General features: G+C 40.5%; 1 protein-coding gene and 8 non-coding genes across 17 annotated transcripts in view; all 9 read left to right on the plus strand.

Moving 5' to 3' along the window:
• plekha7a (pleckstrin homology domain containing, family A member 7a) overlaps positions 1–23,691 on the plus strand; it is a 159,277-nt gene that overhangs the window by 24,051 nt on the left and 111,535 nt on the right. The window lies entirely within an intron of this gene.
• LOC122836361 lies at positions 9,021–9,126 on the plus strand. Its single transcript, XR_006371507.1, has one exon. It is a non-coding gene; the product is annotated as a U6 spliceosomal RNA (small nuclear RNA).
• LOC122836362 lies at positions 10,951–11,056 on the plus strand. The gene has a single exon (XR_006371508.1). It is a non-coding gene; the product is annotated as a U6 spliceosomal RNA (small nuclear RNA).
• LOC122836368 lies at positions 12,893–12,994 on the plus strand. Its single transcript, XR_006371514.1, has one exon. It is a non-coding gene; the product is annotated as a U6 spliceosomal RNA (small nuclear RNA).
• On the plus strand, positions 14,834–14,939 carry LOC122836363. The gene has a single exon (XR_006371509.1). It is a non-coding gene; the product is annotated as a U6 spliceosomal RNA (small nuclear RNA).
• Positions 16,779–16,884, plus strand: LOC122836364. The gene has a single exon (XR_006371510.1). It is a non-coding gene; the product is annotated as a U6 spliceosomal RNA (small nuclear RNA).
• LOC122836365 lies at positions 18,715–18,820 on the plus strand. The gene has a single exon (XR_006371511.1). It is a non-coding gene; the product is annotated as a U6 spliceosomal RNA (small nuclear RNA).
• Positions 20,659–20,764, plus strand: LOC122836366. Its single transcript, XR_006371512.1, has one exon. It is a non-coding gene; the product is annotated as a U6 spliceosomal RNA (small nuclear RNA).
• LOC122836369 lies at positions 22,579–22,684 on the plus strand. Its single transcript, XR_006371515.1, has one exon. It is a non-coding gene; the product is annotated as a U6 spliceosomal RNA (small nuclear RNA).

Here is a 23,691-nt window from a genome sequence, read left to right on the forward strand (position 1 = left end):
ATTAGAATTTAAGTTTATTAATCTTTGAGAATGTGTTTTTACATTATTATGCCATTTCCATTATATTGCATGAAAATGCTCTCAAAACCACATTAGTCTTTATCGCAATAACTTTTGGGACAATTTATTGTCCAGCACAATTTATCATGACAGGCCTACCAATGGAACAATTACTTTATCATCCGTATTAAGGATTATTTGCTTAAGCTCCAATATCTAGCTGGAAAGTTTCTTGTGAGTTATTTCTGACTTATTTCAAGTGTACTAAGATATTTGCTCTAGAAACCAGACCAGAAATACTTGGTTAAGACTACACACCTGGACCCGTACCATCACCAAAAGGCTGTATCTTCATTGATGCGTATTTCTTTTTATTGTTAACAGGCAAACACACCCTCACTCCATTTCAGTGAGCTAAATAAGAACTGTCTGACAGCTTTAGGGCCGTGTAGACGGTAAATTACCGCCTGCATTTTGACACGGACAAGTCAGGGGAAATGGGGATAACAGAAAAATACACTTTTACCCAAAGGGAACTGGCTGTAACAATTTATCTCCCATTGTAAATTGTTGCACTTTAGATGTTATTTCAAAATCCATACAGTGTCTGTCATCAGTTTGGCTTGAAGCTGCACAGGCTGTACGTCACATTTCACTTTAATGTTTGAAACCACAGATGCCCAAATTCTTTACATTGTAACACATCAAAAATGTCCTAAAGATGTAGAAACTCCATCTTATTTGCCCTTTTATAAAAAAAATATATATATATTTTTGTTTTTTTTAAAGTTTAACCTTCTCTATATAAAGTTGCACTTAAAACAAAACCCTTCATCCACTTGAGCAGCATGTCTCCAGCTCTGATGTTCCCTTAAAAATAGATCCAAAAATATTTAATAGTTGATTTATCAAAGCTGGAGAAAAAGCTATGGCGTCTGTATTCTAAATGCATTTTTCTTCTCACCATCTGATCTGTCATCTCCTTGTTGCGAGCATGAAAATTTGGAAAGTAAACACAAACATGCAATAGGTCTGTCATCTGGGCCACCTGACCGCTCCATTTCGGATCGTGTCAGATAAGCATCTTTAGGCCTGGAGGCTGTTCATCAGCCGAAGCTGCGGCCGCTGATAACTCCTGAACCATTACTTGTACTGACTTTAAACTGATCAGTTAAGAGACTAAAACTTGTACAGCGGACTGTGACACTTAACATTCTTTAACAACTTTTTTTCTACTGCAGTAATAAACTTGAGCTTTTATAGCAACTTATGTTTGCTATGTTGAACTCAGCTGTTGACAGTCAGACCTGTACAGCTCAGTTCAGTTCCTTTATTTGTTTTGCAGACAGTCAGGCATTTCAAGTGTGCAGAACAATATAAAAGTACATAGACGACGTTCAAAACAAAGCATACAAGCACCAATTCTTAAATATATAAACAGAATTAATACATAGTTACATATCACAACTATGTTTGTTAACTCTAGTTTAAAAAGTACTATATATATCAAATATGACTTAAAAGAAATTTCACTTTGTAATTTAACACCTGGGAATTGAGCCTCTGTCTCTTTAAGAAGCTCCTGCTCTTTCCGAAACTCCACCTTCAGGAAGTCATCTATTCACCTCTATTCACCCTTTAACAAAGTTTTTTTTTACCACTATTGCACTGAGAAGTAATCAGTTCAGCTGATGTGCAGTTTGCTAATTGCTCCTGGCTAGTCTGAAGGAGCTGAATTGGGGGGTAGACGCAGAGGACTGCTAGTCTGTGAGGCGGAAGCTTGGAAACTGCAGCTTTGAGGAGGAAGCGCATCTTGAAGGCGGGGCTAGGTGCAACCAGGCGTTTTGCACAGATGAATGGCTGCCATAGGAGATTAACCCTTTGAAGTCGACGCCCGCCCTGTGGCGGGCATAACGCTATGCATTTAAAATACGTCTGAAAAAAAAAAAAAGACGCCGTGCGAAGTGTGCATTTCATTTCTGTTGGACAGTTCCCTTCAAACTGCTAAAATGTTGTGTTGAGAATAAGGGAGAAGACATTTTGATCTCCTCACTGCGGTGTTTCTCAAGAAGTCACCGCGTTCCGTATGCCTTCATAATTCATACAGCTCGGGCGAATGAGGATGCTGAATTTGGGTTAGAAATGTGTTCCACTTGAGAAATCTCTAAGACGCCACAAAATCGAATCCCCCTGATGTCACTGTGAAATCGCATGAATATGGAAATACTGGCATAAATATACAAATCGGCGACAATGAGTCAGTATCCAGTATATTACAGCGGCTCGAAGCGCAGAACAGGAAATGCTCATGTTCTGCAGTAAACCAGTTAGCTCTTTGTGTGATTGCCTTTGCGCCGTTTGTGGGTGTTGCTCATGGGAGACATCTAGTGATGCCAGCTTACATATCTGTTATTTGTGGACGGCTGTTGCTTCTGTATCTGGAGAGTGAAGTCAATTATTCATAAGGACTGGTTTATCCGCTTAATATGGCTCTTGTTGACGTCGCTGTGAAATATAGGAACAACTCTGGTTTTCTGTGTCAGACTTCCACTTCTTTGACGATTCTTACCAGCCCATTGTAATAATATTGGGACTGCTGTGACAATATGTGGTGCCTGTTTAGATGTCAGATGTGTCTGTCTAATCCCTCAAGTGGCTGACAAAAGTTGCCTTTATAGTCTTAGTAAAGGCAGATCAAGAACAAAACAAAACAAAGAGATAAAAAAAAGAGAAATCCATAAAGTATTAGAAATAAGATCCAAGTGCATTTCAGAGTGCGGAGTTTTTCGAGTGTCTTTTGATGGACTAGAAACCTGTCCAGGGTGTAAATTAAAAGAAAAAACTAAATGTGATATTTTACTCTACTTGAAAGTTGTAGGAAGAAGTCGGAATTTTTGCCCTCAGTTAGGCTGAATAAAATTTTAGAGCTAGAAATATCCATTGAGCTTTTGAAATAGAACTATATATATATATATATATATATATATATATATATAAGCAGCAGTCCTATAGTTTTTGAAAATATCTACTACAGAAAATCTGTAATTTTTACAGAATAAGTATTATTATCAGGCTTAAAGTTGAAGTAAAACACCAAATGTTTGGGAAAAAAAGATAGATGCATTATTTTATGTGAAATGTTGACATTTGCCCATACTCCCCCATTTAATAAATTAGAATATTATCGAAAAGCTGATTTATTCCAGGAAATTTGTAACTTTTTTCCAGAAAGCTTTTTAAAATGTGCTCATTATTAAATGAAGCAGAAAGAAAACCAAAAAATGCACATTTTTGTTTGCTTTGATTGAAACGTAGCAAAAAAAGTATAGAAAGTGACTCTAAAACCGAGGCACCGCTCCGTAAATTTTAGATATGTTTTCAGTTACAGACGCCCAAAAACAAAAATAGAACAGACATCGACTCACGTTTATAGTATTACTCAAGAAAATGATGTTCTTTTGTGGAGAATGTGCTCGTTTGTGTCAGTCCGATCTGTTTCTGCTCTTGGCTCTAACTATTAAAACCTTTTCACTGTCAATTCTCTTTGAAGACTGACTGAAAAGGGTCACTACAGCATGGGGAGCCGGAGCTTCCTCTTTCCGCCGACAGAGAAATGGCAAGGGAGAAGTCACTACCATTTCTGTCTGTCAACCCAATATTAATCTGTGATAAGTGATGCATGCAATATATATATGTAATTGCATAGTTAATACAGTTCTGGCTGCTAAAGAGGGTCCAACAATATTATTAGCAAAGTGTCGCTAATAAAGCAATTGGTGTACGTATTAAATATACGTATGCACTGTTTTTGTAGATGGTGGTTATTCAGCCTTAGCACTGCATTAAAACACATTTCACCTTCAGCTATCTTAAAGGATTTCCCTACAATTACGGCTATTATGGTTAAAGCGCTCAAGCAGAATTACTTCAGTCATTATGCAAGCTAGCTGTTGGCAAAGAAATGTGTTGTTTAATATCGCTGGGGATGATTTTCTTTCTGATACCTTGTCACACGATGACAAGGTAAAATCCAGTGAAGAACGGAGCAAAAATGATGTAGGAGGCATGGGGTGATTTCAGATGCTTGAGTTGTTCTAATGGAAACTGAAAAGTGCTCTTTTACAAGAGGTACACATATTAGAGGAAATTTGATGTAATTTTCTAAATCAGAATAGTAATTCAGGGATTCTTCGATACTTGTTGCGTATTTTACAACAGTTGTTTCAGTGCCATGATGGTTCCTTTTCTTTCTGGTGTCAAAGGAGTACCTGGAGAAAATCCAGATGATTTTATTTTTTAGCAATTTTATAATAAAAAGTTTAGTAAAAGAGAGTTTTTTTTAATTGACCTACTTCTGTATATACTTCTGTGAATTCTCTGATATATTCATAGTGTATCAGTTCTCTCATCTAGTGCCAGCAGGGAAAGGATTCGACTTCCTGTGAACATCTACAGGAGAACAAGAAGGACAGATATATAGAAACATGTATAGATGGATAGAAGTGGCAGAAAGTGCCACTGCTTTTTGGTTTTTCTAGAGCTGTAAGATGTACTTTAATTTGCTATATTGTCTAATATTTGCTGAAAGTCATGATGTTTCAAAGTTGTTCAGGTTTAACGCGGTTTAGCTGCTAGGATGGTGCAGAGCTATTGTTCCTCACGGGTTTAACGGGATGACACGGCGCCCAGTTGGCGACCTTTAATTTCGAATGCAGAACATTCAAACTGTGACAAGAAAAATAGTTTCAACTGTAAATGAACTTGATTGATGTTGGCTTTTTTTTCTTTCTCAATTGTCTCAGAAAAAAGTACAGGGTTGGAAGAGAGAACAGATTTTTAAAGGTTTCCTTTAAAAACCAGCTTCAGAATTTTCCATTTACTTTTTTCTTTTTTTTATCTTCTATTTTACATGAGTACATTTTTTCATTCACCAGTTCTGTATGAAGTGGTTTATTGCCATCTATGTAACAGGCTTTTATGTCTTGGGAAATGTGCAGTACTCCTAACTGTGCAATACATTTAACCTTTTAAATAGACCAAGTATTTGTGTTTTGAATTGTGTACATAATGCTCTTGTTTAGCAATTTTCTATTTTATACTATTTGTACATTTTGTACTATTTTCTTCCCTTTACAACCATCTAAGACAACCATGGATAAGAATTTCAATGTGTCTGAACTGTAGGTTAGATTTCATCCATAAATAGAAAATAAAGAACACTGAATGTTATTCATAGTGACAAAAAAAGATTAATTAATGAGGGGTTATTATGTAAAATTGACTTTTTTGACCTTTATATCATGTTATAATGTCATTCCATCATCAAAAACATACTCAGAGTGTTGCTGTAACTCATCCATGCATCTTTGAGGACTCCCTGAATCTCCTATGGCAACCATTCTTGGGTGCCGAAGTGTTTGCCCTCACAGAGCTCCGCCTATTTCCACAAAGCTCCTCCTCATTTCCCAAACCGAGCCAATTAGCAGTTCCTGTAGAATAACAAATGTATTTTATGGATTCTAAAATTATAATTTAGTTTTACCTGTTGATCGCAGTCAACTAATTTCAATTTCCCTCAGGTACAAACATGGTATGACAGATGGGCTGATTTTGCTTACTCTACAGTGACTTTAAACTGGAAGTGTGTGTGTTTGTGAGAGTCCAGGTGCATCTGGACTGTAACAAAGGATGACTAAGTGGAAAGGCACCTAATGCATGCTGTACAGGGAAGAGAAGCGAAGCTTGAAGCAGAACCTAGAACTCTGAAAAAAATAGACATTGTTATGAATGGTCTGAGAAACCTCTCTATGTTTGCTGCCACCTTGTGTAATGTTGTAGTACTGCTGTCTGACTCTATAAAGGAGGCTGTCAGCTATTCCTGGTGGGGCTGCCACAAAGCTTGGTATCCCTGACTTGTTGCATTAATGGCTTTTGATTTGACATGATGCGTCTTTCTGTACCTGTGTTCCTCATTTACTGCCACACGCTGATAGTATGACTCTCTCCAAATCCACGTCTTTCACGGAAAATCCTTCCTTTGTCTCTCCGCTTTGCCAACGCTTTAAGACTGTGGCTCAGATCCTTTTAAAGACGTCTCCTATTTGAGATGGAGAGATGTTGTGGCCGTAAGGCACAACGAAAGCAAAGAGATCAGAGGAGAAGTATTAATAGTTGGAATGTCTGTGTGTAAGTGAAGATTGAAGAATCTGGATCTAAAGATCCTTCGAGATGTTGACATATCGCCCACCCACACACCCACACACACACACACACACGCACGCACACACACACACTCTACTCATCCCAATAAAGGGATACACAAGGACACACAATAATGAGTTAAATTTATTCTGTCGCCTACGCTACAGATTACTAAAAAAAAAAACAACTTTTTATCAAAAAAGATTTTTCTCTGCAGTCTTTGATGAGAAAACTGATCTGGAGTCCCAACAGAAAGGTTGTTACTTTATTTATACCTCTAGATACATTTGCTTTGCAGTTGTTCAAAAGGAAACAGGAAGTGACTAAACTAAAAACAAGAAAGTGAAAGGTGGTCTCAGTTTGTTGGATTTATGAGAGAAAATCTAGTCTGGGTTGTGTTCTAAATACTTTTGACCCAAACAAATGTACACTCTGCAGTAGCTGCATGATGCTGTCAGGTCAAAATCTCAGAAATATTTCAGACATCTTGTTGAATGAATGACTTTTTGAGCTTTATATACTGGTATTGAATTATTCCCTCATCAAAAAACCTGGCGTATTGCCATAACTTTTTCATGCATGTTTGAGAAATACTTGAATCTCCCATGGCAACCATTCGTGATCGTCTTAATGCCTTATCATACAATGCACCACCTATATACCTTATTGTAATTTTTCCACATCAACCCAATGCTCCAGCTTGGAGCTCCCTCCCTCCTAAACCTCCCCAAAATAGTTTCTGGGAGCTATGGTCAAAACCCATCAGGGAGTCGGCCATTTTGGATCAAAACCGCAATCATGTCATTTTATAGACGTCATATCTGATCAAACTCCTCCTACAGCTTTTGAGATCCAGGCTTCAAAATCAGTCAGCACAGCGTTGAGGTTTTGAAAGTCAATAGTTATGAAAGGATATTTTGTACGTCAAAACATGTGGGGTGTGGCCAAGCCTCAAATCTGACCATTCACCATAAAACATCAAGTTGGAATATCTTCCCCACATAAGCTCCCAGCTGCATCAAACTTCTTTTGTATCATGACAGACAAGAGCTCACCACATTCACATGCTCAATTAATAACATCACCCTAGCCCCACCCCCTTACAACTGGAAGTCACCTTTTTTCCCCCAGTGTTGTTCTTTCTCTTGCTCTATCGTCCATGCAGACTTCAACCTGTGTTCAATGAAATAGAACAACATGATAGTAAATACTTTTCCCAACATTGGCGATTGGCGAGCGCATGCGGTCGTGGCTGAATGGCAAATTCTAATCTCTCACTGTTTGTATACGGTAGGCTCTAAATCATACATGCATCATCCCGATTGCACCAAACTTGTTAGGATTGACTTTTGCTAACCTCTAAAGAGCCCAATAGCATTAAATTGTAATTTGACTCCACTTCACCCCCAAGGTTATTGCATCAGCTAAATCTCCTTAAGGCATCAACCGCACTGATCAACCGGTACTTGCACTGATCTGAGTCATCAGGGAGCACTGCTGAACACGTTTGTGTATCACCTAGCGGACTGCATAAGAGAGTCAACGGTGGCTCTCTTATCCCGCGAGAGCTGGAGCTCTCGCAGTCGCCATTGGGTTGTAGCAGCGATGAGTTGCGAGGGACTCCAACAATGCTTACTGGAGCTGTATGCTTTGCCTCCATTCATTTTTCTCCGTTTAACTTCTCCTGCATACTTTTTGCAATATTCATCATTCAACTTTTATTATATTCACCTAAATCTGCTAATGTGGGTCATGACTTAGGGTATTTATAACTTTTATACTTTTTAAAGTTTTATAACTTTTTTCCATTGAAAAAATCATACATTGAATGAATGCAAAAAGAAATCCTCTAAAACGTACCTGTTTTGCAAACTTGACTACTTCCACATACTTTAACATAGAAATTAAAATTCTAAAATGTAATAATGCCTTCAACTTCTGTGTATTTGAGCTTTTTCATATCTTTTACCATTTTTATAAAATCCCTCTTTAGCTTTTTATATCTTTCTGTTGCATGAGTTTTTCCACCCTGCCTATAGTATGTTAGTGTAGGTGAGCATGCCAATGGTAGCCTGCATGCTACCATTAGTATTTTTTGCTAGCTTTAGCTACATAGCTAATTTTAGGTCAACATGCAAGTGCTGTCATTAGTCTTTTAGCCGTCTTTACTGTTTCAACTAATTGTAGCTTTTTCGAAGGTTTTGTCAGTCTAGTGAGAGCTGCTATCATTGGTATTTTAGCTACTTTTAGATTTTTTGGCTACTTTTAGCATTTATATAGGTTTTTTTCATTCTACATATAGTATGTTACTGTAATTTAATATGCTAGTCCTAGCTGCTTCATTGGTAACTTAGCTAGCTTTAGCTTTTATATAGATTTTTACATAGGTTTTTTTTCTCTACATGGAGTATGTTACTCTAATCTTACATCCTAGTGCAAAGCTAGATGTTAGATGCCCCCTATAGGTCACTAATAAGAACTGCAGGGTTACTTTGCCTGCCATGTGCTGTCAGATCTCTGGTTCTTGTGAATTCAGCTGGCTGTCCACTGTCCTTTGTGATGTAATGGAATCCATGATTACCCATCATGCATCTGTGCATAAAACAGTCCAGGTCACAAGAATGAACAACAAATTTGTGGACAGTTTAGGTTCATTTTTAAAGTACTCATGTACAGGTAGGAAGTACAAGTTAATTCAGCATCAGATCTTCATGCTTGGAGGCCTTGTTTTGTTTTGTTATAATAGTGAAAGTGAAACCGTCAGTAAGATATAGGTGGGCCAAAGAGGTATAAATACTGCTCTGAGAGAGTGTGCTAGTGTCCTAGTTCGCTAGGACATATACTAAAATTGGAACGATACAGAGAAGATTAGCATGGCCCCTGCGCAAGGATGACACGCAAATTCGTGAAGCGTTCCTCATTTTCTTGAACTTTAAGGCAAGTTAAATTACCGTGCATAAGTTCTGTAACGCGCCTCAATCCGAAAAATATTGAAATTCCGGAGAATAACACAAAGAAAACACAGCATTATATACACTGTCCCCAAAACAAATTTTTCTAACCAGTAGGCTTTGATATTGCATTAAGTTTGAGTCCGTGAGCAAGGCTCGAAAGTTTGAGTGTAATCCCACGTTACCCACAGGAGTTGTTGTCACTTTCTGTTTGATGGCAAAAACTTCCTGTCGGGTACGAAACATATTATCATCTGTTGGTGGACAAAGTTTCCACTTTATGTCAGGCGAAACAAAAAGCTGGAGGTGTTCATATTTTTACCAAATAAGTCTGAGTTTCATCTCTGAGTGGGCGGAGCTAAGTGATGTCATCAATCTACCCACCAATTTGTTGTGCAGTGTTCCCTGATGATGCACTCAAAATCTGTTGCAGACTGGCTCATGTGTCAGGGAGACATAGTTGTTGAAACAGCCTTAGGGGCCGCTGTAGAGTCAGATTCCGATGTTACCCTATGAGGCTCTTCAGAGGTTCACAAACATCATTCATATCCGGTTTGATGCCAGTCGGATCATTCGTGTGCGAGTTAGAGCCAGCAGTACGGTAAAAAGGCCAATATCGCGAGATGCCGCTCTGCCACGCCCACACGGTTCATCCACCAATCAGTGCTCAGAGACGGACGTAGCATAACCTTGTTCTGCCACCAGACAGTTTGAGATCTCTGAGTCAGAGTGTAAAAAGGACAACATCGGCAGCAAAATAGTTGACTGCCAAGATAGAAGGGTCGGGGTTAAAGTGATGTCACCAATTGACCATATGACTACGATGAGTGCTGGTCTGTTATGACACACAGAAAGTGTCATACGGCTCTGACCTTGTGTGTGGGAGTTATTCCACCCCGTTTTATGGCAAATGGTCAGACTTTGAGACTTGGCCACTCCCACATGCTTTGTTGCCGAAAAAGCCTTTTGATAACTTTTCATCTCCAATGCCTCAAGGCTGTGCTGAGTGATTCTGCTGTCTGCGTGTCAAACCGTGTAGGAGGAATTTGCTAAGATACATGTGTAAAATAGACAAAATTGGTGCTTTGATCCAAAACGACTGACTTCCTGTGTCGTTTGGTCCATGGCTCCAGGAGACACTTTTGAAGCTTCTGAGAAGCTACACATATGTCCCAAATGTTGTTATTCCCATTCTCATTATTCTCATTCTAGTGCTAGCTGCTGTCATCTGTATTTTAGCTACTTTTAGCATTTATATAAGGTTTTTCACTCTACGTGTAGTGTGTTACTGTAATTTAACATGCTAATCCTAGCTGCTTCATTGGTAACTTAGCTAGCTTTAGCTTTTATATAGATTTTTACATAGGTTTTTTTTCTCTACATGGAGTATGTTACTCTAATCTTACATCCTAGTGCAAAGCTAGATGTTAGATGCCCCCTATAGGTCACTAATAAGAACTGCAGGGTTACTTTGCCTGCCATGTGCTGTCAGATCTCTGGTTCTTGTGAATTCAGCTGGCTGTCCACTGTCCTTTGTGATGTAATGGAATCCATGATTACCCATCATGCATCTGTGCATAAAACAGTCCAGGTCACAAGAATGAACAACAAATTTGTGGACAGTTTAGGTTCATTTTTAAAGTACTCATGTACAGGTAGGAAGTACAAGTTAATTCAGCATCAGATCTTCATGCTTGGAGGCCTTGTTTTGTTTTGTTATAATAGTGAAAGTGAAACCGTCAGTAAGATATAGGTGGGCCAAAGAGGTATAAATACTGCTCTGAGAGAGTGTGCTAGTGTCCTAGTTCGCTAGGACATATACTAAAATTGGAACGATACAGAGAAGATTAGCATGGCCCCTGCGCAAGGATGACACGCAAATTCGTGAAGCGTTCCTCATTTTCTTGAACTTTAAGGCAAGTTAAATTACCGTGCATAAGTTCTGTAACGCGCCTCAATCCGAAAAATATTGAAATTCCGGAGAATAACACAAAGAAAACACAGCATTATATACACTGTCCCCAAAACAAATTTTTCTAACCAGTAGGCTTTGATATTGCATTAAGTTTGAGTCCGTGAGCAAGGCTCGAAAGTTTGAGTGTAATCCCACGTTACCCACAGGAGTTGTTGTCACTTTCTGTTTGATGGCAAAAACTTCCTGTCGGGTACGAAACATATTATCATCTGTTGGTGGACAAAGTTTCCACTTTATGTCAGGCGAAACAAAAAGCTGGAGGTGTTCATATTTTTACCAAATAAGTCTGAGTTTCATCTCTGAGTGGGCGGAGCTAAGTGATGTCATCAATCTACCCACCAATTTGTTGTGCAGTGTTCCCTGATGATGCACTCAAAATCTGTTGCAGACTGGCTCATGTGTCAGGGAGACATAGTTGTTGAAACAGCCTTAGGGGCCGCTGTAGAGTCAGATTCCGATGTTACCCTATGAGGCTCTTCAGAGGTTCACAAACATCATTCATATCCGGTTTGATGCCAGTCGGATCATTCGTGTGCGAGTTAGAGCCAGCAGTACGGTAAAAAGGCCAATATCGCGAGATGCCGCTCTGCCACGCCCACACGGTTCATCCACCAATCAGTGCTCAGAGACGGACGTAGCATAACCTTGTTCTGCCACCAGACAGTTTGAGATCTCTGAGTCAGAGTGTAAAAAGGACAACATCGGCAGCAAAATAGTTGACTGCCAAGATAGAAGGGTCGGGGTTAAAGTGATGTCACCAATTGACCATATGACTACGATGAGTGCTGGTCTGTTATGACACACAGAAAGTGTCATACGGCTCTGACCTTGTGTGTGGGAGTTATTCCACCCCGTTTTATGGCAAATGGTCAGACTTTGAGACTTGGCCACTCCCACATGCTTTGTTGCCGAAAAAGCCTTTTGATAACTTTTCATCTCCAATGCCTCAAGGCTGTGCTGAGTGATTCTGCTGTCTGCGTCAAACCGTGTAGGAGGAATTTGCTAAGATACATGTGTAAAATAGACAAAATTGGTGCTTTGATCCAAAACGACCGACTTCCTGTGTCGTTTGGTCCATGGCTCCAGGAGACACTTTTGAAGCTTCTGACAAGCTACACATATGTCCCAAATGTTGTTATTCCCATTCTCATTATTCTCATTCTAGTGCTAGCTGCTGTCATCGGTATTTTAGCTACTTTTAGCATTTATATAAGGTTTTTCACTCACGTAGTGTGTTACTGTAATTTAACATGCTAATCCTAGCTGCTTCATTGGTAACTTAGCTAGCTTTAGCTTTTAGCTAATTTTAGCTTTTATATAGATTTTTACATAGGTTTTTTTTCTCTACATGGAGTATGTTACTCTAATCTTACATCCTAGTGCAAAGCTAGATGTTAGATGCCCCCTATAGGTCACTAATAAGAACTGCAGGGTTACTTTGCCTGCCATGTGCTGTCAGATCTCTGGTTCTTGTGAATTCAGCTGGCTGTCCACTGTCCTTTGTGATGTAATGGAATCCATGATTACCCATCATGCATCTGTGCATAAAACAGTCCAGGTCACAAGAATGAACAACAAATTTGTGGACAGTTTAGGTTCATTTTTAAAGTACTCATGTACAGGTAGGAAGTACAAGTTAATTCAGCATCAGATCTTCATGCTTGGAGGCCTTGTTTTGTTTTGTTATAATAGTGAAAGTGAAACCGTCAGTAAGATATAGGTGGGCCAAAGAGGTATAAATACTGCTCTGAGAGAGTGTGCTAGTGTCCTAGTTAGGACATATACTAAAATTGGAACGATACAGAGAAGATTAGCATGGCCCCTGCGCAAGGATGACATGCAAATTCGTGAAGCGTTCCTCATTTTCTTGAACTTTAAGGCAAGTTAAATTACCGTGCATAAGTTCTGTAACGCGCCTCAATCCGAAAAATATTGAAATTCCGGAGAATAACACAAAGAAAACACAGCATTATATACACTGTCCCCAAAACAAATTTTTCTAACCAGCAGGCTTTGATATTGCATTAAGTTTGAGTCCGTGAGCAAGGCTCGAAAGTTTGAGTGTAATCCCACGTTACCCACAGGAGTTGCTGTCACTTTCTGTTTGATGGCAAAAACTTCCTGTCGGGTACGAAACATATTATCATCTGTTGGTGGACAAAGTTTCCACTTTATGTCAGGCGAAACAAAAAGCTGGAGGTGTTCATATTTTTACCAAATAAGTCTGAGTTTCATCTCTGAGTGGGCGGAGCTAAGTGATGTCATCAATCTACCCACCAATTTGTTGTGCAGTGTTCCCTGATGATGCACTCAAAATCTGTTGCAGACTGGCTCATGTGTCAGGGAGACATAGTTGTTGAAACAGCCTTAGGGGCCGCTGTAGAGTCAGATTCCGATGTTACCCTATGAGGCTCTTCAGAGGTTCACAAACATCATTCATATCCGGTTTGATGCCAGTCGGATCATTCGTGCGAGTTAGAGCCAGCAGTACGGTAAAAAGGCCAATATCGCGAGATGCCGCTCTGCCACGCCCACACGGTTCATCCACCAATCAGTGCTCAGAGACGGACGTAGCATAACCTTGTTCTGCCACCAGACAGTTTGAGATCTCTGAGTCAGAGTGTAAAAAGGACAACATCGGCAGCAAAATAGTTGACTGCCAAGATAGAAGGGTCGGGGTTAAAGTGATGTCACCAATTGACCATATGACTACGATGAGTGCTGGTCTGTTATGACACACAGAAAGTGTCATCTGGCTCTGACCTTGTGTGTGTGAGTTATTCCACCCCGTTTTATGGCAAATGGTCAGACTTTGAGACTTGGCCACTCCCACATGCTTTGTTGCCGAAAAAGCCTTTTGAAAACTTTTCATCTCCAATGCCTCAAGGCTGTGCTGAGTGATTCTGCTGTCTGCGTGTCAAACCGTGTAGGAGGAATTTGCTAAGATACATGTGTAAAATAGACAAAATTGGTGCTTTGATCCAAAACGACTGACTTCCTGTGTCGTTTGGTCCATGGCTCCAGGAGACACTTTTGAAGCTTCTGAGAAGCTACACATATGTCCCAAATGTTGTTATTCCCATTCTCATTATTCTCATTCTAGTGCTAGCTGCTGTCATCGGTATTTTTGCTACTTTTAGCATTTAGATAAGGTTAATCAATCAACGAGTAGTGTGTTACTGTAATTTAACATGCTAATCCTAGCTGCTTCATTGGTAACTTAGCTAGCTTTAGCTTTTAGCTCATTTTAGCTTTTATATAGATTTTTACATAGGTTTTTTTTCTCTACATGGAGTATGTTACTCTAATCTTACATCCTAGTGCAAAGCTAGATGTTAGATGCCCCCTATAGGTCACTAATAAGAACTGCAGGGTTACTTTGCCTGCCATGTGCTGTCAGATCTCTGGTTCTTGTGAATTCAGCTGGCTGTCCACTGTCCTTTGTGATGTAATGGAATCCATGATTACCCATCATGCATCTGTGCATAAAACAGTCCAGGTCACAAGAATGAACAACAAATTTGTGGACAGTTTAGGTTCATTTTTAAAGTACTCATGTACAGGTAGGAAGTACAAGTTAATTCAGCATCAGATCTTCATGCTTGGAGGCCTTGTTTTGTTTTGTTATAATAGTGAAAGTGAAACCGTCAGTAAGATATAGGTGGGCCAAAGAGGTATAAATACTGCTCTGAGAGAGTGTGCTAGTGTCCTAGTTCGCTAGGACATATACTAAAATTGGAACGATACAGAGAAGATTAGCATGGCCCCTGCGCAAGGATGACACGCAAATTCGTGAAGCGTTCCTCATTTTCTTGAACTTTAAGGCAAGTTAAATTACCGTGCATAAGTTCTGTAACGCGCCTCAATCCGAAAAATATTGAAATTCCGGAGAATAACACAAAGAAAACACAGCATTATATAGACTGTCCCCAAAACAAATTTTTCTAACCAGTAGGCTTTGATATTGCATTAAGTTTGAGTCCGTGAGCAAGGCTCGAAAGTTTGAGTGTAATCCCACGTTACCCACAGGAGTTGCTGTCACTTTCTGTTTGATGGCAAAAACTTCCTGTCGGGTACGAAACATATTATCATCTGTTGGTGGACAAAGTTTCCACTTTATGTCAGGCGAAACAAAAAGCTGGAGGTGTTCATATTTTTACCAAATAAGTCTGAGTTTCATCTCTGAGTGGGCGGAGCTAAGTGATGTCATCAATCTACCCACCAATTTGTTGTGCAGTGTTCCCTGATGATGCACTCAAAATCTGTTGCAGACTGGCTCATGTGTCAGGGAGACATAGTTGTTGAAACAGCCTTAGGGGCCGCTGTAGAGTCAGATTCCGATGTTACCCTATGAGGCTCTTCAGAGGTTCACAAACATCATTCATATCCGGTTTGATGCCAGTCGGATCATTCGTGTGCGAGTTAGAGCCAGCAGTACGGTAAAAAGGCCAATATCGCGAGATGCCGCTCTGCCACGCCCACACGGTTCATCCACCAATCAGTGCTCAGAGACGGATTTAGCATAACCTTGTTCTGCCACCAGACAGTTTGAGATCTCTGAGTCAGAGTGTAAAAAGGACAACATCGGCAGCAAAATAGTTGACTGCCAAGATAGAAGGGTCGGGGTTAAAGTGATGTCACCAATTGACCATATGACTACGATGAGTGCTGGTCTGTTATGACACACAGAAAGTGTCATACGGCTCTGACCTTGTGTGTGGGAGTTATTCCACCCCGTTTTATGGCAAATGGTCAGACTTTGAGACTTGGCCACTCCCACATGCTTTGTTGCCGAAAAAGCCTTTTGATAACTTTTCATCTCCAATGCCTCAAGGCTGTGCTGAGTGATTCTGCTGTCTGCGTGTCAAACCGTAGGAGGAATTTGCTAAGATACATGTGTAAAATAGACAAAATTGGTGCTTTGATCCAAAACGACTGACTTCCTGTGTCGTTTGGTCCATGGCTCCAGGAGACACTTTTGAAGCTTCTGAGAAGCTACACATATGTCCCAAATGTTGTTATTCCCATTCTCATTATTCTCATTCTAGTGCTAGCTGCTGTCATCGGTATTTTTGCTACTTTTAGCATTTATATAAGGTTTTTCACTCTACGTGTAGTGTGTTACTGTAATTTAACATGCTAATCCTAGCTGCTTCATTGGTAACTTAGCTAGCTTTAGCTTTTAGCTCATTTTAGCTTTTATATAGATTTTTACATAGGTTTTTTTTCTCTACATGGAGTATGTTACTCTAATCTTACATCCTAGTGCAAAGCTAGATGTTAGATGCCCCCTATAGGTCACTAATAAGAACTGCAGGGTTACTTTGCCTGCCATGTGCTGTCAGATCTCTGGTTCTTGTGAATTCAGCTGGCTGTCCACTGTCCTTTGTGATGTAATGGAATCCATGATTACCCATCATGCATCTGTGCATAAAACAGTCCAGGTCACAAGAATGAACAACAAATTTGTGGACAGTTTAGGTTCATTTTTAAAGTACTCATGTACAGGTAGGAAGTACAAGTTAATTCAGCATCAGATCTTCATGCTTGGAGGCCTTGTTTTGTTTTGTTATAATAGTGAAAGTGAAACCGTCAGTAAGATATAAGTGGGCCAAAGAGGTATAAATACTGCTCTGAGAGAGTGTGCTAGTGTCCTAGTTCGCTAGGACATATACTAAAATTGGAACGATACAGAGAAGATTAGCATGGCCCCTGCGCAAGGATGACACGCAAATTCGTGAAGCGTTCCTCATTTTCTTGAACTTTAAGGCAAGTTAAATTACCGTGCATAAGTTCTGTAACGCCTCAATCAAAAAATATTGAAATTCCGGAGAATAACACAAAGAAAACACAGCATTATATAGACTGTCCCCAAAACAAATTTTTCTAACCAGTAGGCTTTGATATTGCATTAAGTTTGAGTCCGTGAGCAAGGCTCGAAAGTTTGAGTGTAATCCCGTTACCCACAGGAGTTGCTGTCACTTTCTGTTTGATGGCAAAACTTCCTGTCGGGTCTAAACATATTATCATCTGTTGGTGGACAAAGTTTCCACTTTATGTCAGGCAAACAAAAAGCTGGAGGTGTTCATATTTTTACCAAATAAGTCTGAGTTTCATCTCTGAGTGGGCGGAGCTAAGTGATGTCATCAATCTACCCACCAATTTGTTGTGCAGTGTTCCCTGATGATGCACTCAAAATCTGTTGCAGACTGGCTCATGTGTCAGGGAGACATAGTTGTTGAAACAGCCTTAGGGGCCTGTAGAGTCAGATTCGATGTTACCCTATGAGGCTCTTCAGAGGTTCACAAACATCATTCATATCCGGTTTGATGCCAGTCGGATCATTCGTGTGCGAGTTAGAGCCAGCAGTACGGTAAAAAGGCCAATATCGCGAGATGCCGCTCTGCCACGCCCACACGGTTCATCCACCAATCAGTGCTCAGAGACGGACGTAGCATAACCTTGTTCTGCCACCAGACAGTTTGAGATCTCTGAGTCAGAGTGTAAAAAGGACAACATCGGCAGCAAAATAGTTGACTGCCAAGATAGAAGGGTCGGGGTTAAAGTGATGTCACCAATTGACCATATGACTACGATGAGTGCTGGTCTGTTATGACACACAGAAAGTGTCATACGGCTCTGACCTTGTGTGTGGGAGTTATTCCACCCCGTTTTATGGCAAATGGTCAGACTTTGAGACTTGGCCACTCCCACATGCTTTGTTGCCGAAAAAGCCTTTTGATAACTTTTCATCTCCAATGCCTCAAGGCTGTGCTGAGTGATTCTGCTGTCTGCGTGTCAAACCGTGTAGGAGGAATTTGCTAAGATACATGTGTAAAATAGACAAAATTGGTGCTTTGATCCAAAACGACCGACTTCCTGTGTCGTTTGGTCCATGGCTCCAGGAGACACTTTTGAAGCTTCTGACAAGCTACACATATGTCCCAAATGTTGTTATTCCCATTCTCATTATTCTCATTCTAGTGCTAGCTGCTGTCATCGGTATTTTAGCTACTTTTAGCATTTATATAAGGTTTTTCACTCTACGTGTAGTGTGTTACTGTAATTTAACATGCTAATCCTAGCTGCTTCATTGGTAACTTAGCTAGCTTTAGCTTTTAGCTCATTTTAGCTTTTATATAGATTTTTACATAGGTTTTTTTTCTCTACATGGAGTATGTTACTCTAATCTTACATCCTAGTGCAAAGCTAGATGTTAGATGCCCCCTATAGGTCACTAATAAGAACTGCAGGGTTACTTTGCCTGCCATGTGCTGTCAGATCTCTGGTTCTTGTGAATTCAGCTGGCTGTCCACTGTCCTTTGTGATGTAATGGAATCCATGATTACCCATCATGCATCTGTGCATAAAACAGTCCAGGTCACAAGAATGAACAACAAATTTGTGGACAGTTTAGGTTCATTTTTAAAGTACTCATGTACAGGTAGGAAGTACAAGTTAATTCAGCATCAGATCTTCATGCTTGGAGGCCTTGTTTTGTTTTGTTATAATAGTGAAAGTGAAACCGTCAGTAAGATATAAGTGGGCCAAAGAGGTATAAATACTGCTCTGAGAGAGTGTGCTAGTGTCCTAGTTCGCTAGGACATATACTAAAATTGGAACGATACAGAGAAGATTAGCATGGCCCCTGCGCAAGGATGACACGCAAATTCGTGAAGCGTTCCTCATTTTCTTGAACTTTAAGGCAAGTTAAATTACCGTGCATAAGTTCTGTAACGCGCCTCAATCCGAAAAATATTGAAATTCCGGAGAATAACACAAAGAAAACACAGCATTATATAGACTGTCCCCAAAACAAATTTTTCTAACCAGTAGGCTTTGATATTGCATTAAGTTTGAGTCCGTGAGCAAGGCTCGAAAGTTTGAGTGTAATCCCACGTTACCCACAGGAGTTGCTGTCACTTTCTGTTTGATGGCAAAAACTTCCTGTCGAATTAAACATATTATCATCTGTTGGTGGACAAAGTTTCCACTTTATGTCAGGCGAAACAAAAAGCTGGAGGTGTTCATATTTTTACCAAATAAGTCTGAGTTTCATCTCTGAGTGGGCGGAGCTAAGTGATGTCATCAATCTACCCACCAATTTGTTGTGCAGTGTTCCCTGATGATGCACTCAAAATCTGTTGCAGACTGGCTCATGTGTCAGGGAGACATAGTTGTTGAAACAGCCTTAGGGGCCGCTGTAGAGTCAGATTCCGATGTTACCCTATGAGGCTCTTCAGAGGTTCACAAACATCATTCATATCCGGTTTGATGCCAGTCGGATCATTCGTGTGCGAGTTAGAGCCAGCAGTACGGTAAAAAGGCCAATATCGCGAGATGCCGCTCTGCCACGCCCACACGGTTCATCCACCAATCAGTGCTCAGAGACGGACGTAGCATAACCTTGTTCTGCCACCAGACAGTTTGAGATCTCTGAGTCAGAGTGTAAAAAGGACAACATCGGCAGCAAAATAGTTGACTGCCAAGATAGAAGGGTCGGGGTTAAAGTGATGTCACCAATTGACCATATGACTACGATGAGTGCTGGTCTGTTATGACACACAGAAAGTGTCATACGGCTCTGACCTTGTGTGTGGGAGTTATTCCACCCCGTTTATGGCAAATGGTCAGACTTTGAGACTTGGCCACTCCCACATGCTTTGTTGCCGAAAAAGCCTTTTGATAACTTTTCATCTCCAATGCCTCAAGGCTGTGCTGAGTGATTCTGCTGTCTGCGTGTCAAACCGTGTAGGAGGAATTTGCTAAGATACATGTGTAAAATAGACAAAATTGGTGCTTTGATCCAAAACGACCGACTTCCTGTGTCGTTTGGTCCATGGCTCCAGGAGACACTTTTGAAGCTTCTGACAAGCTACACATATGTCCCAAATGTTGTTATTCCCATTCTCATTATTCTCATTCTAGTGCTAGCTGCTGTCATCGGTATTTTAGCTACTTTTAGCATTTATATAAGGTTTTTCACTCTACGTGTAGTGTGTTACTGTAATTTAACATGCTAATCCTAGCTGCTTCATTGGTAACTTAGCTAGCTTTAGCTTTTAGCTCATTTTAGCTTTTATATAGATTTTTACATAGGTTTTTTTTCTCTACATGGAGTATGTTACTCTAATCTTACATCCTAGTGCAAAGCTAGATGTTAGATGCCCCCTATAGGTCACTAATAAGAACTGCAGGGTTACTTTTCCTGCCATGTGCTGTCAGATCTCTGGTTCTTGTGAATTCAGCTGGCTGTCCACTGTCCTTTGTGATGTAATGGAATCCATGATTACCCATCATGCATCTGTGCATAAAACAGTCCAGGTCACAAGAATGAACAACAAATTTGTGGACAGTTTAGGTTCATTTTTAAAGTACTCATGTACAGGTAGGAAGTACAAGTTAATTCAGCATCAGATCTTCATGCTTGGAGGCCTTGTTTTGTTTTGTTATAATAGTGAAAGTGAAACCGTCAGTAAGATATAGGTGGGCCAAAGAGGTATAAATACTGCTCTGAGAGAGTGTGCTAGTGTCCTAGTTCGCTAGGACATATACTAAAATTGGAACGATACAGAGAAGATTAGCATGGCCCCTGCGCAAGGATGACACGCAAATTCGTGAAGCGTTCCTCATTTTCTTGAACTTTAAGGCAAGTTAAATTACCGTGCATAAGTTCTGTAACGCGCCTCAATCCGAAAAATATTGAAATTCCGGAGAATAACACAAAGAAAACACAGCATTATATACACTGTCCCCAAAACAAATTTTTCTAACCAGTAGGCTTTGATATTGCATTAAGTTTGAGTCCGTGAGCAAGGCTCGAAAGTTTGAGTGTAATCCCACGTTACCCACAGGAGTTGTTGTCACTTTCTGTTTGATGGCAAAAACTTCCTGTCGGGTACGAAACATATTATCATCTGTTGGTGGACAAAGTTTCCACTTTATGTCAGGCGAAACAAAAAGCTGGAGGTGTTCATATTTTTACCAAATAAGTCTGAGTTTCATCTCTGAGTGGGCGGAGCTAAGTGATGTCATCAATCTACCCACCAATTTGTTGTGCAGTGTTCCCTGATGATGCACTCAAAATCTGTTGCAGACTGGCTCATGTGTCAGGGAGACATAGTTGTTGAAACAGCCTTAGGGGCCGCTGTAGAGTCAGATTCCGATGTTACCCTATGAGGCTCTTCAGAGGTTCACAAACATCATTCATATCCGGTTTGATGCCAGTCGGATCATTCGTGTGCGAGTTAGAGCCAGCAGTACGGTAAAAAGGCCAATATCGCGAGATGCCGCTCTGCCACGCCCACACGGTTCATCCACCAATCAGTGCTCAGAGACGGAAGCATAACCTTGTTCTGCCACCAGACAGTTTGAGATCTCTGAGTCAGAGTGTAAAAGGACAACATCGGCAGCAAAATAGTTGACTGCCAAGATAGAAGTCGGGTTAAAGTGATGTCACCAATTGACCATATGACTACGATGAGTGCTGGTCTGTTATGACACACAGAAAGTGTCATCGGCTCTGACCTTGTGTGTGGAGTTATTCCACCCGTTTTATGGCAAATGGTCAGACTTTGAGACTTGGCCACTCCCACATGCTTTGTTGCCGAAAAAGCCTTTTGATAACTTTTCATCTCCAATGCCTCAAGGCTGTGCTGAGTGATTCTGCTGTCTGCGTGTCAAACCGTGTAGGAGGAATTTGCTAAGATACATGTGTAAAATAGACAAAATTGGTGCTTTGATCCAAAACGACCGACTTCCTGTGTCGTTTGGTCCATGGCTCCAGGAGACACTTTTGAAGCTTCTGACAAGCTACACATATGTCCCAAATGTTGTTATTCCCATTCTCATTATTCTCATTCTAGTGCTAGCTGCTGTCATCTGTATTTTAGCTACTTTTAGCATTTATATAAGGTTTTTCACTCTACGTGTAGTGTGTTACTGTAATTTAACATGCTAATCCTAGCTGCTTCATTGGTAAGCTTTTAGCTCATTTTAGCTTTTATATAGATTTTTACATAGGTTTTTTCTCTACATGGAGTATGTTACTCTAATCTTACATCCTAGTGCAAAGCTAGATGTTAGATGCCCCTATAGGTCACTAATAAGAACTGCAGGGTTACTTTGCCTGCCATGTGCTGTCAGATCTCTGGTTCTTGTGAATTCAGCTGGCTGTCCACTGTCCTTTGTGATGTAATGGAATCCATGATTACCCATCATGCATCTGTGCATAAAACAGTCCAGGTCACAAGAATGAACAACAAATTTGTGGACAGTTTAGGTTCATTTTTAAAGTACTCATGTACAGGTAGGAAGTACAAGTTAATTCAGCATCAGATCTTCATGCTTGGAGGCCTTGTTTTGTTTTGTTATAATAGTGAAAGTGAAACCGTCAGTAAGATATAGGTGGGCCAAAGAGGTATAAATACTGCTCTGAGAGAGTGTGCTAGTGTCCTAGTTCGCTAGGACATATACTAAAATTGGAACGATACAGAGAAGATTAGCATGGCCCTCATGAAGGATGACACGCATAAATTGTGAAGCGTTCCTCATTTTCTTGAACTTTAAGGCAAGTTAAATTACCGTGCATAAGTTCTGTAACGCGCCTCAATCCGAAAAATATTGAAATTCCGGAGAATAACACAAAGAAAACACAGCATTATATAGACTGTCCCCAAAACAAATTTTTCTAACCGGTAGGCTTTGATATTGCCTTAAGTTTGAGTCCGTGAGCAAGGCTCGAAAGTTTGAGTGTAATCCCACGTTACCCACAGGAGTTGTTGTCACTTTCTGTTTGATGGCAAAACCTTCCCGTCGGGTACGAAACATATTATCATCTGTTGGTGGACAAAGTTTCCACTTTATGTCAGGCGAAACAAAAAGCTGGAGGTGTTCATATTTTTACCAAATAAGTCTGAGTTTCATCTCTGAGTGGGCGGAGCTAAGTGATGTCATCAATCTACCCACCAATTTGTTGTGCAGTGTTCCCTGATGATGCACTCAAAATCTGTTGCAGACTGGCTCATGTGTCAGGGAGACATAGTTGTTGAAACAGCCTTAGGGGCCGCTGTAGAGTCAGATTCCGATGTTATCCTATGAGGCTCTTCAGAGGTTCACAAACATCATTCTTATCCGGTTTGATGCCAGTCGGATCATTCGTGTGCGAGTTAGAGCCAGCAGTACGGTAAAAAGGCCAATATCGCGAGATGCCGCTCTGCCACGCCCACACGGTTCATCCACCAATCAGTGCTCAGAGACGGACGTAGCATAACCTTGTTCTGCCACCAGACAGTTTGAGATCTCTGAGTCAGAGTGTAAAAAGGACAACATCGGCAGCAAAATAGTTGACTGCCAAGATAGAAGGGTCGGGGTTAAAGTGATGTCACCAATTGACCATATGACTACGATGAGTGCTGGTCTGTTATGACACACAGAAAGTGTCATACGGCTCTGACCTTGTGTGTGGGAGTTATTCCACCCCGTTTTATGGCAAATGGTCAGACTTTGAGACTTGGCCACTCCCACATGCTTTGTTGCCGAAAAAGCCTTTTGATAACTTTTCAT

This window comes from Gambusia affinis, linkage group LG08, assembly GCF_019740435.1.
Source record: "Gambusia affinis linkage group LG08, SWU_Gaff_1.0, whole genome shotgun sequence".
In the NCBI taxonomy this organism is placed as follows: domain Eukaryota; kingdom Metazoa; phylum Chordata; class Actinopteri; order Cyprinodontiformes; family Poeciliidae; genus Gambusia; species Gambusia affinis.